The sequence below is a fragment of the Schistocerca nitens genome, chromosome 4 (genome assembly GCF_023898315.1).
Source record: "Schistocerca nitens isolate TAMUIC-IGC-003100 chromosome 4, iqSchNite1.1, whole genome shotgun sequence".
Classification (NCBI taxonomy): domain Eukaryota; kingdom Metazoa; phylum Arthropoda; class Insecta; order Orthoptera; family Acrididae; genus Schistocerca; species Schistocerca nitens.
The window spans coordinates 860311482-860323108 of record NC_064617.1 but is presented as its reverse complement, the minus strand read 5'-3'; positions in this window follow the sequence as shown (position 1 = coordinate 860323108).

Genomic DNA, 11627 nt, shown 5'->3' with positions numbered 1-11627 from the left:
CATAATTTTATTTGCTTCTATATTTTGACTAGTGTGAAGCATTGCATCAATCTGCGACAGAAGACTACGACTACTATAGAATCTACCTTCTGCCTTTTTTGCAACTGAAATTGAGTGGAGATGAAACATCGCCTTGCCTCACATGCGTGTTTATTTTAAAAGTTTTACTTTCCATATTATATCTGTAAGTATATCATTTTTAGTGTTTAGAACTATCTTTAAATTCTCGAGTAAACAGACCGTCTCTGTCAACAAAGTCTAAAACTTTTTTTGACGAAGTCAGTAAGCCTTACAACTAAGTATTGGGAGCTCTGTGAGAATGGTATTCCCTTTTATTAGGTCATGATTGAAAATGAACGTCTGTGGGCATGCATCAAGAAGTCATGAACCACAGTGAAGATATGTTTAGTTACTGAAATACGTACGTTCACCACTGTGCTTAATTATCTTCTACAGGAACAACATTGTATGGTATGTTTTATAAATGTCTATCAGAGAGCGAATAAAATTAAAGAACACATACACTTTAGAATCAATAGCACCGTGTAATTACTGCTTTTCTTCGTTATTACACAGTGCATTGCTGAGGTTACAAAAGATACGCTAAAGAATTGTTCCGAATATCGTTATATTTTACACTTGCTATGCTTTTAACACATCGCCTTTGAATACTACCTTTCAGTGCACCAAACGGTGAAAAAACAGCAAAAACCTGCTGCCTTCGTTGTCACTCTCTCTGCGTTATGTCATCTTCACGACATCATTGTAACGGAAGATAATATTTCTTGGAATTGTATAAGGTATGTGCGGATTTATAAACAAGTTACAAGCATGTATTAGTTTTACCCTCCAATCAAGAATTCAGTCACTGAAATTGGGACGTTTACCAATTTTGAGACATGGCTGTGGCGAAATAACTTTCATTAACTCATTTCTTTGAAAAATGGTAAGTTTAAGATGGTTGCAATCTGTAAACGACATTTATGTTAGACAGGGTTGAAATAATATATGAAGGCGTCCACTGTGGGCTTCTACTCATGTTCGCTGGTAAGCAATGCGCCGAGTATTTCTATCGTCACGAGGATTTCTGTCCTCAAATCAGAGAGAAGAGAGCTGATGCCCCGATGAAGATTCCAGACTCGAATCAAAACGACAGCTGTTCACTGTACGTCTGTAATTAACGTCTTTAATGTGAAATGTCGTCTTTAATTTTACAGATTGGTTTGAGGCAGTGTTGACAGAATTATAAGACTTTATTTACTTGTACCAAATTTCCATTCTCATGGTATTTATTATTCTTTTGCACTCAGTTGAGGATCTCGCCTGTATTGCGTTGCCTGTTCACATGTAAAATCTTCGTTTCCACCAAAATATAGACGTATCTCCATGTCATTGTTATTAATTGTGACTGTTTTCTACAGAAGTTACTCGTATGTTCGTAAAATACTGTTCGCAGTGAATTTACAATACGAGACTACATAGTTCTGACTGTAGCTTTACACAGACTAACAAGCGACGTTATATGCACTTAGGCCTGAAATGACTAGATTCATATTCGATACCTAAAACAATACTGAAATTCTTCCGCGATCGGTGTCTTTTATGAGAATTAAAGAAAGTAAAACACAACGTACTGGAAAGTAATAAATATCTGAGATTTGACTGATAAGTGCTATATAGCCTTACGTGACAATTTATTGTTTATATCATCTGTAGTAAATTGTAAAGTTGCCATTGGTAATTTATAGTGATTAATTTTAAATCCAAGAAAAATTATACGAATGTTTTAATTATCAGATACACGTAGAATTTTGGGTAAATCAGGTGACTGCAGCTGAAAATAAAGCATAATCCATTACTAATGTAAAATTAGACGAAATTGACTAAAGAATAGCTATTCACTGTTTCAGTCCATGTTCATAGCGGGGAACAAATAGTTCTATATTTTACTCATTTTGAGGAAAAATGTTTTCTTCATGCGACGAAATCTTTGGAAAATTCTGTGACATAATGTGCCGTGGATTTACCAAACAGATATTGAAATTAAATTTGAAACGTGTTGTGACTTAAATACGCATCCCCGGCAAACATGTTTCCCTCTTTATTTTGATACATTCTCCATAGCTATGTCATTAGAGAAGAAAATAAGTGGCAGTAGCGCTGCTGAACAAATGCACAGAATAGGGACAATCTCCAAGAACTGGCACTAGGATCTTTGCACAGACTTCGAGTCCACAGCCTCTTAACTACTGCATCACAATGCCCTGTTACGCTGGAACATATCATTCCCTTGAGCCGAAGCAGATAACACAATACAACACAACACAAGGCTCGTAACGGGTAGGAACATGTTTTAAATCCGTTTCGCAGCGCCTCAGCTCACAATAGCTGAGGATTCCCTAAATAACGTCATGCAGATCCTAGAATGACCACTTCACCAAAACGAAAATCATTCCCCACATTTGCACAACCAAGCTAATATATTCTTCTGTATTTACGTTCTCACGAAGCGAGATGACACTGTTGGTAAAATACTGGACTCCCATTCATGGGAAACGAGGTTCAAATCCCCATTAGGCCGTCCTGATTGAAGTTATCCTTTATTATTTTGTGTCAGCTGAAGCAGAGGCGGGGATAGTTCTTTCGACGCGGCATGTATCCATTCAAGTTTCTTTCCCCCAGTGTTCCTTCCTCACTTCTTTTCTCTTGTTCACCTCTTCGTCTACAAGACGCTAATTTCTGACTTCTGAAGACAAGTATATACTCTGAAATACATTGTACAGTCTATGGTTGTAGTGCTTTGTATCAATATAAAGTATAACGTTGTTTTTATTTCTTTCTAACCTTTTTTTGTAAAACGGAAGAACTTCTTTTGACCACCATAAGATGCTTTCAGTCTATAGTGCTTTACTGACGACTTGTTTCAATAGAGAGCACCATTTTCAAGTTAACCTCCATGATAGAAAGATTGCCACAAGAAAAGATGGATACACACAAAAGTTTTCATATAAATGAGTCATAAGGGAAACGTGCAGAAAATGGTGTGCAGGTACTCTCGTAAAAACTTATTATAATAAAATCATCTTCGTAGGATAGGTTGATACGGAAAACATCATTTCCAGGTATACAGTTTAGTCAAGAAAAGAAAATCTGAAAGAAAACGCCGTTGTGAGGTCGGTATGTGTGTGCATGTACATCTATCATTGCAGTGCGGAAGTATGCATGTATGAAAAGAGCGCGCACAGAATAGTGATTTGGGGGTAGGGGTCGGAGAGGGTTGTGGAGGATTTGGTACTCGGTTGCTATTTGAGCTAGGAACATGAAGTTAAAACCTTTCGGTGTAGTCCGGGCAACAGCGGCCATTTGTATATCCTTTTGAACATCTGTCTTACTGTAGTTACGTTACAACATGTTATGGAAGATTTGAATGGCGAATCGGAGCCGGCGTTCAGGCAAATTGTCCAAATCGGTTAATTCCTATTGCAAAAGATTTTAATTGGGCTGAAATTAATGTTCAGCTAATGGCACGTTATGTATGTGCACCCTTCAGATCTTACGTGCAAAACAGTCATATTCGTTCAGATTATAGATGCAAAAAGTCACTCTTAAGTAAATGCGGGCTGCAGAGAGACGGATTGTTCAAATTGAGTCCACCGCTGTATCGGAGCTTTGTCTAAGATGTGTTTAAACTTCTATACTCTCAACTTGTACGAATCGGTTCAAACTTTGCTCGAACGTAGATAAATTGATAAATTCAAAACGCAATTTCTTTATCTTATTACCTTTATCTGTTGCCAAGATACGATGGTTTATAGCCTAAGTAAATGTAGCACGTAAAATTCATTCTTACTTGAACTGAATGCGTGGAAACGCTTCAAAGTTTATCGGATAAATAAAACAAATGCATTCCAACGATGAAATCGAACACTCGCTCTCAAAAATCTAGTTGTATTCGGAATTTTCGTGCAAAAAAACCGATTTTTATGAGCTTTTTAATGCACACCATTTCTGTGTATCAAAACTTGAATTTTATAAGAAGGTGGATAAATATATGTCATCAATTGTCGTCTTGTTGCTTTGAGAAAGCTTCGTTCGTTGTCATCATACAGCGGTCTAAAATTGCACATTAAATGCCCACAAAATCCGGTTTTATGTGACTCGCACCTACTGAGAAGGTTTAAAGTGGTATAAATGATAATAGAAATATATTCTTAGGGTAATTATCAGAAGAGTTGGCACAAGAATTTCATATTTCTGTTTACCGTGCGAAAAATCACGCGTTTGCACACGAAACTATCTTTCGAAGAAATGCGTCGCATTTTAAGTGCTGCATTTGGATATCTTAAAAAATCTAGTTATTATAATTTATTAACGTTTCGTTGTTTATACGTTAAGGAATTTATTCACCAGTGGCTTAACATTATCGGAAACTTATTGAACGTTTAAATTAATTCGTGTACCAAACCAGAATTATGCCCAGCCCTGTAAAAATGATATAATGTTTGATTGAGCATTTAAAGCTTTAGATATGATCACGCATAAATTTAAGTAACCCGAAAATTGCGGTAAAAGTAAAAGTCTGAAACAAGGTCACCTTATTTATAACCAAGAGAAAATGTTGTACAGCGTTTTCTCCAAAAAGTAATATGCTACCTTGTAGAAAATTTACTTTCACATAAAACGATCAGCCGTACCTTAGGTGCAATCACAACGGAGGGGTAACTATTGAGAGGTCAGACAAACGTGTGGTTCCTGAAGAGGGGCAGCAGCCTTTTCGGTAGTTGCAGGCGCAACATTCTGGAAGATGGACTGATCTGGTCTTGTAACACTAACCAAAACGGCCTTGCTGTGCTGGTACTGCGAGAGGCTGAAAGCAAGGGGAAGTTACAGCCGTAATTTTTCCCGAGGGCACGCACCTTTACTGTATGGTTAAATGACGAGGGCGTCCTCTTAGGTAAATTATTCCGGAGGTAAGATAGTCCCCCATTCGGATCTCCGGGCGGGGACTACTCAGTAGGACGTCGTTATCAAGAGAAAGAAAACAGGCGTTCTACGGATCGGAGCGTGGAATGTCAGATCCCTTAATCGGGCAGGTAGGTTAGAAAATTTAAAAATGGAAATGGATAGGTTAAAATTAGATATAGTGGGAATTAGTGAAGTTCGGTGGCAGGAGGAACAATACTTCTGGTCAGGTGCATACAGGGTTATAGATTCAAATTCAAATAGGGGTAATGCAGGAGTAGGTCTAATAATGAATAAAAATTAGGAGTGCGGGTAAGCTACTACAAATAGCATAGTGAGCGCATTATTGTTACCAAGACAGACACGAAACCCACGCCTACCACAGTAGTACAAGTTTATATGACAACTAGCTCCGCAGATGATGAAGAGATTGATGAAATGTATGATGAGACAAAAGAAATTATTCAGATAGTGAAGGGAGACGAAAATTTAATAGTCATCAGTGACTGGAATTCGAAAGTAGGAAAAGGAAGAGAAGGAAACGTAGTAGGTGAATATGGAATGGGAGTAAGAAATGAAAGAGGAAGCCGCCTGGTAGAATTTTGCACAGAGCATAACTTAATCATAGCTAACACTTGGTTCAAGAATCAAGAAAGAAGTTTGTATACGTGAAAGAGGCGTGGAGATACTGGAAGGTTTCAGATAGATTATATAATGGTAAGACAGGTTTTAAATTGTAAGACGTTTCCAGGGACAGATGTGCACTCTGACCACAATCTGTTGGTTATGAACTGTAGATTAAAACTGAATAATCTGGAGAAAAGTGGGGATTTAAGGAGATGGGACCTGGATAAACCGACAGAATCAGAGGTTGTAGAGAGTTTCAGGGAGAGAATTAGGGAACGATTGACAAGAATGGTGGAAAGAAACACAGTAGAAGAAGAATTGGTAGCTTTGACAGATGAAATAGTGAAGGTAGCAGAGGATCAAGTAGGTAAAAAGACGAGGGCTAGTAGAAATTCTTGGGTAACAGAAGAGATATTGAATTTAATTTCTGAAAGAAGAAAATATAAAAATGCAGTAAATGAAGCAGGCAAAAAGGAATACAAGCGTCTGGCAATGGCAAGGAATGCGTTTCTGATGAAGAGAAATTTGTTAACATCGACTATAGATTTAAGTGTCAGGATGTCTTTTCTCAAAGTATTTGTATGGAGTGTAGCCATGTATGGAAGCGAAACATGGACGATAAAATGTTTGAACAAGAAGAGAATAGAAGTTTTCGAAATGTGACGCTACAGAAGAATGCTGAAGATTAGATGGGTAGATCACATAACTAATGACGAGGTATTGAATAGAATTGGGTAGAAGAGAAATTTGTGTCAACGTGACCAGAAGAAGGGATCGGTTGGTAGGACATGTTGTGAGACATCAAAGGATCACCAATTTCGTGTTGGAGGGCAGCGTGGAGGGTAAAAATCGTAGAGGGAGACTAAGAGATGAATACACTAAGCAGATTCAGAAGGATGTAGGTTGCAGTAGGTACTGGGAGATGAACAAGCTTGTACAGGATAGAGTAGCATGGAGAGCTGCATCAAACCAATCTCTGTACAGAAGACCAAAACAACAACAACAACAGAAGTATCAAAAACTTACTACAGTGTCTAATATTTCGTTCGATACCATATTTAGGTTTGCTGTTATTTTGTCCACTGTATTGAGTATTTATGGTTCATTTTTCATATGTTTACGTATATAGCCTGATGCATATGTATAAAATGCGTGTAACTAGAAAAAATTTAAAAGAAAAGATCAAAAATCAAAACAAATTTTTAAAAAATTCAAAAATAAAACAAAATTATGAAAATAATGCAAAATAAGAACATTATAAGTAAAGATAAGACAAAAAACATCACTCAAGCATGTGAGCTTGACGTGATGGTGAAGCTTATGTGCTCTGAGGACGCAGTAGGCTATACTTGACAGGCTCAATCATATCAGGCAGTTAACAGTAGAGGGGCCCGACTAACGATACCCAAGTCAAGCAACATGGTTCGAAGGCCAGTAGAAAACCTATACCGCATCAGTTGTCACTCGAATTAACAAAACTCTACATCGGTTGTCAAGCTGTGGCTGCCTAATGTCAAAATTATGTTCGAGAAAAACTTGGTAACCAGTATTAAAATGACCCTATCATAGCACAAAATGGCACATGTGTCGTGGACAGTCAGGGATGTCAAATAATGGAATTACTTTATCGACTTAACTGGCACCTTCAAAGACATTTAAACCAAAACGTCTTGACATATTCGTGCTTTTATATGAGTTGAACCTACTTCTCCAGAGCAGTGAGCTCTCTTAGCTGCAAGGTGTTGGCACACCTCCATCTTGCAATTTATAAGCTAAAGTCTTTGATCCTGTGACCAAAATCTAGAAGAATCGCCAGACATTGTGAACAGTATTTACTCGCAATTTCGTAATGCTAAAGAGCGTACATGATAACTAAAAAAGGCTTTATGCGGGCAGTAAAACTTCTGGGGGTGAATTTCTCCCTGAGAGGACGTTAAAACAATCTTCTGACTTCTCTGTGTTTTCCCGAGGGAAAAACTCACCCTCTCTTATGTACATAATGAGGGTTGTAAGAACAAACAGACACAAATTTATGTACTTCTAGAGAGTGGAATGCCTCTAGAACAGTACGTATTTGCGATTTGTGATAGATCTATACTATCCAGTGCCCCCGAATGAGGATGCATGCACTATAAACTTTAATGAAATGTTGTGTCCTATTGGACGACATGAGAAATGCCAAGTTGAATGACAATATGGCATGTGTCATGATATACGACATGACATCATGTATAGTGATATACTTGACACAACGCATTATATTGCATAACATGGTTATTTATTCTAACATGTAAAAAAGCGGGAATATATCTAGGTGCTTTGCTTTAAATGCCTTTTAAGTTTCCAAAGCTCGGTCCCTTCTTTTACATCCGTGAATCTTCCCGAGTCATATTCGCCTACTATGCTAGCAGAATTTTTCGTTCTGGTATGAGTCTGCATAAAAATGTAAAATTTTGAGTTGTACTGCAATTTTTATTTGCGCAACAAAATGTTATATGTTAATTTGCAAATATGATCTATTGTTGATTCGCCGTACTTGAGTAGGGCTGCTACCATATAGATTTGTGTCAGAGACTTGGTTTGTTACTAAGTTTATAGCTTTGATGAAAGACGATTTATATTGTACGTAAATTTTAGAATTATCTTTCATTCTGAATTATCTATAACCGACAAGAGTTTTTTCAAAGTCTGAAAATATTCTTTATTGCTATTATTATTATTATTATTAAGCATTACAATCCATGAAGGCTTTTTGCTGCAGAATGGACAATGTTGAACCACTTTGCTCTGTCTTTACAAGTAATTTGCCACTGTCTGTCATGTCCTAGTTTTCTGAGATCGTCTTGAATATTGTCCAAGTATCTCATGCTAGGTTGTGTTTATTTCAGTAAAATGTTATTTACATTTTTTGTCAAATATGTAGATTTTTTTTTCCTCAATGATGTTAATGTAGATTCCATTATTGGTTCTATGAATTATTTAGGGATGAGTGCTTTTGTTTACTGTAAAGTGTCGATATCCTTGGAGAGGTATACTAAATGCAGAAGGTTTTTATCATGTTCGTTTTATCTTGTAGCATATTAACGTCCAGTCTGTTCATTGTAGAACACGTCACAGTCGCAGCCTTTAACTTTACGCACTCAGTGTTGATAGTATATTTGAGCGTTGTCTCTTTTGTCTATAATCTTCCGTCCCAGTTTAATCTCCGTGCAAGAGTTAAATTTTCTAACGTTTCCAAATTTGGTACTAACTTGCTTTCTGTATATTTTATCGACTATAGAAGTGACTCTAATGACGGGATCTATCATGGCGTGAAAATATGCTGTTTTATGTGCTAGTGGGCGAGACGATGAGTTATGTAACATATAATCATTGTGGTTGATTTAAATCAAATTTAAGGATATCATCATCATTAACTACTTCTCTGTCTAAAACGTTTATGATCTTCTCTGTTTCCCATTCGATTGTAAAGTTAATACGATTATGAATTTTATTCAACTGTTAGTGGTTCAAAAATGGTTAAAATGGCTCTTAGCACTATGGGAGTCAAATTCTGAGGTCATCAGTCCCCTAGAACTTAGAACTACTTAAACCTAACTAACCTAAGGACATCATAAACATCCATGCCTGAGGCAGGATTCGAACCTGCGGTCGCAGCGGTCGCGCGGTTCCAGACTGTAGCGCCTAGAACCTCTTGGCTACCCTGACCGGCTGTTAGTGAAATTAACTGATTTTGTGATTACTTCCATTAAAGATAAAGAGAGTGTCAGCAACATAATATACGTAATAAGTGACGTTTTCTGCTCTTTGGATCATTTTCTGAAAAATCTGTTTCCTAAGTTATCTAAGAAAATATTTGCCACGGTTCCGGCAAAGCAGCTTTTCACAACCAATTATGGACCTAAGTAATTGGATTTCAGACACAGAAAGATTATAAATGGCAAATTCATCTCACTAGATGTCATCAGTCTGTACGCAAATGTGCCATTTATTGAAAGCATAAACATCGTAAGAAGTAACCTATAAATCTATTCGCATAAACGTGAAACATAGCTTGTGATTTCACACTCATGCTTTTGACGTGTTCATTTATGCTGTTAAGATTGCTTTTTGTAGCAAAGTTTTGTATTATGTCTCTCGTAAGTCATTTGTGGACATTTCTACAAGTAAAAACTACAGTAAATTTATGGCTTGAACAACTGTTTTATATAAAAGAGGACTAGAATGTCACCAGATGTCATGCTGTGACCTTTTTTTCTAGGGTACTTAGTTTCTTAGTTATTCGCATCTTACTGTGATGAACTTGTCAAAATTAGCATTCTTCGCCTTTATATTTAAACCTAAAGTGAATTACACAATTATAGATAGCTATTAGTAATTATGATCCCATACTACTAGTATACATATTTCTAGAAAGAAATTTCCACTCTACAATGGAGTGTGTACTGATATGAAACTTCCTGGCAGATTAAAACTGTGTGCCGGACCGAGACTCGAACTCGGGACCTTTGCCTTTCGCCGGCAAGTGCTCTACCAACTGAGCTACCCAAACATAACTCACGCCCCGTCCTCACAGCTTTAATCCCGCCAGTACCTCGTCTCCTAACTTTTAAACTTCACAGAGGCTCTCCTGCGAACCGAGTTAGAGCTCGAGTCTCGGTCCGGCACACAGTTTTAATCTGCCAGGAAGTTTCAGTATACATATTGTTTTATAAATTTGTCTATACTTAAATGAGCTTTTTATCATTAGAATTAATAGTGTGGATCATTGAGTTGCTGTTGTTGTGTTGTGCTTGCACCTGCTCGATAGGCGGACGCCTCACTGGCACATCGAAGAGCCGTTACCTGGATCGAGATAGTGCTCACGGATCGAGGACGAATTGGCGAGATTTAATTGAAGCCAATTTACTGCATTTGTTGTGTATTGCTTTTCCCTACTGACTTCGAACGCTATTCCCGTTTCGTTTTTGTGGAGGTTGCTAGGAGCCGGCTGGAGGCGATATATTAATTGTTATTGGCGTGCATTTCGCTGTGCAGTGGCCAGACCTCGGAATATTTGTGAATGCGCTTTGATAGCTGCACGACGGTATACATTGTTTTTGGAATATTGATAATATTATATAAGAATATACAGTCTACAGTAGCAGGTTAACTTATATAAACAATTTCAGTTGCTGTCGCTGCAAAAAATGTTAAAAATTATTGATAATATTAATCCAGCCGCGGGTCAAAATCAGACTGACGAGCCTTATTTATATCACCTCTTATAATGTAGCAGTGCAGAGAAATAATGCGTTCCATCAATTAACGTTACTGATTAATTCTGCGGAGCATGCATTATGTAATTGGTCTCCCACTCCGCACATCGTTAACAGCGCGTTGATTCTGCCCACGGCCGGTAGTAGGACGCTGCAGTTGGTACCTGGACGAGATAAACCAACGTCTCAGATTATACGAAGTGCAGTGCGTCTGTAAAGGATACTGCGTACAAGGTGGCCAATTTTAGAGTCCCGCTCCTGCATCTCGACTCATTACCAAGTAAACAAGACGGAAAGGAGCAAAAGAATGTAGTGACGCTCTTGTAGGATCATAATAATTAGGTATACCTCACTCAGCAGGCTAAGAGATACACAGAAGACATAAATCATAATCCTTTGCAGAAAGGCGACGGTGTTCTCGTTTAACCTTCCTGACGAAATAATTCAAGCTTCCCCATATTCGAAGATAAGTGTACAACAATACCATTTCCGCTATCAAAATGTTCAAATGTGTGAATACCTATGGGACCAAACTGCTGAGGTAATCAGTCCCTAGACTTACACACTACTTAAACTAACTTATGCTAAGAACAACACACATTCACCTGCCCGAAGAAGGACTCGAACCTCCGGCGAGAGGGGCCGCGCAATCCGTGACATGGCGCCTAAAACCACGCGGGCACTCTTCGTGGCATTTGCACCATCGTGTATCACGCGTAGGAGTAGTAATATAGTAGAGACTAAGGCACATAAAGTGGCAGATAGACTATAGTTTTTCTC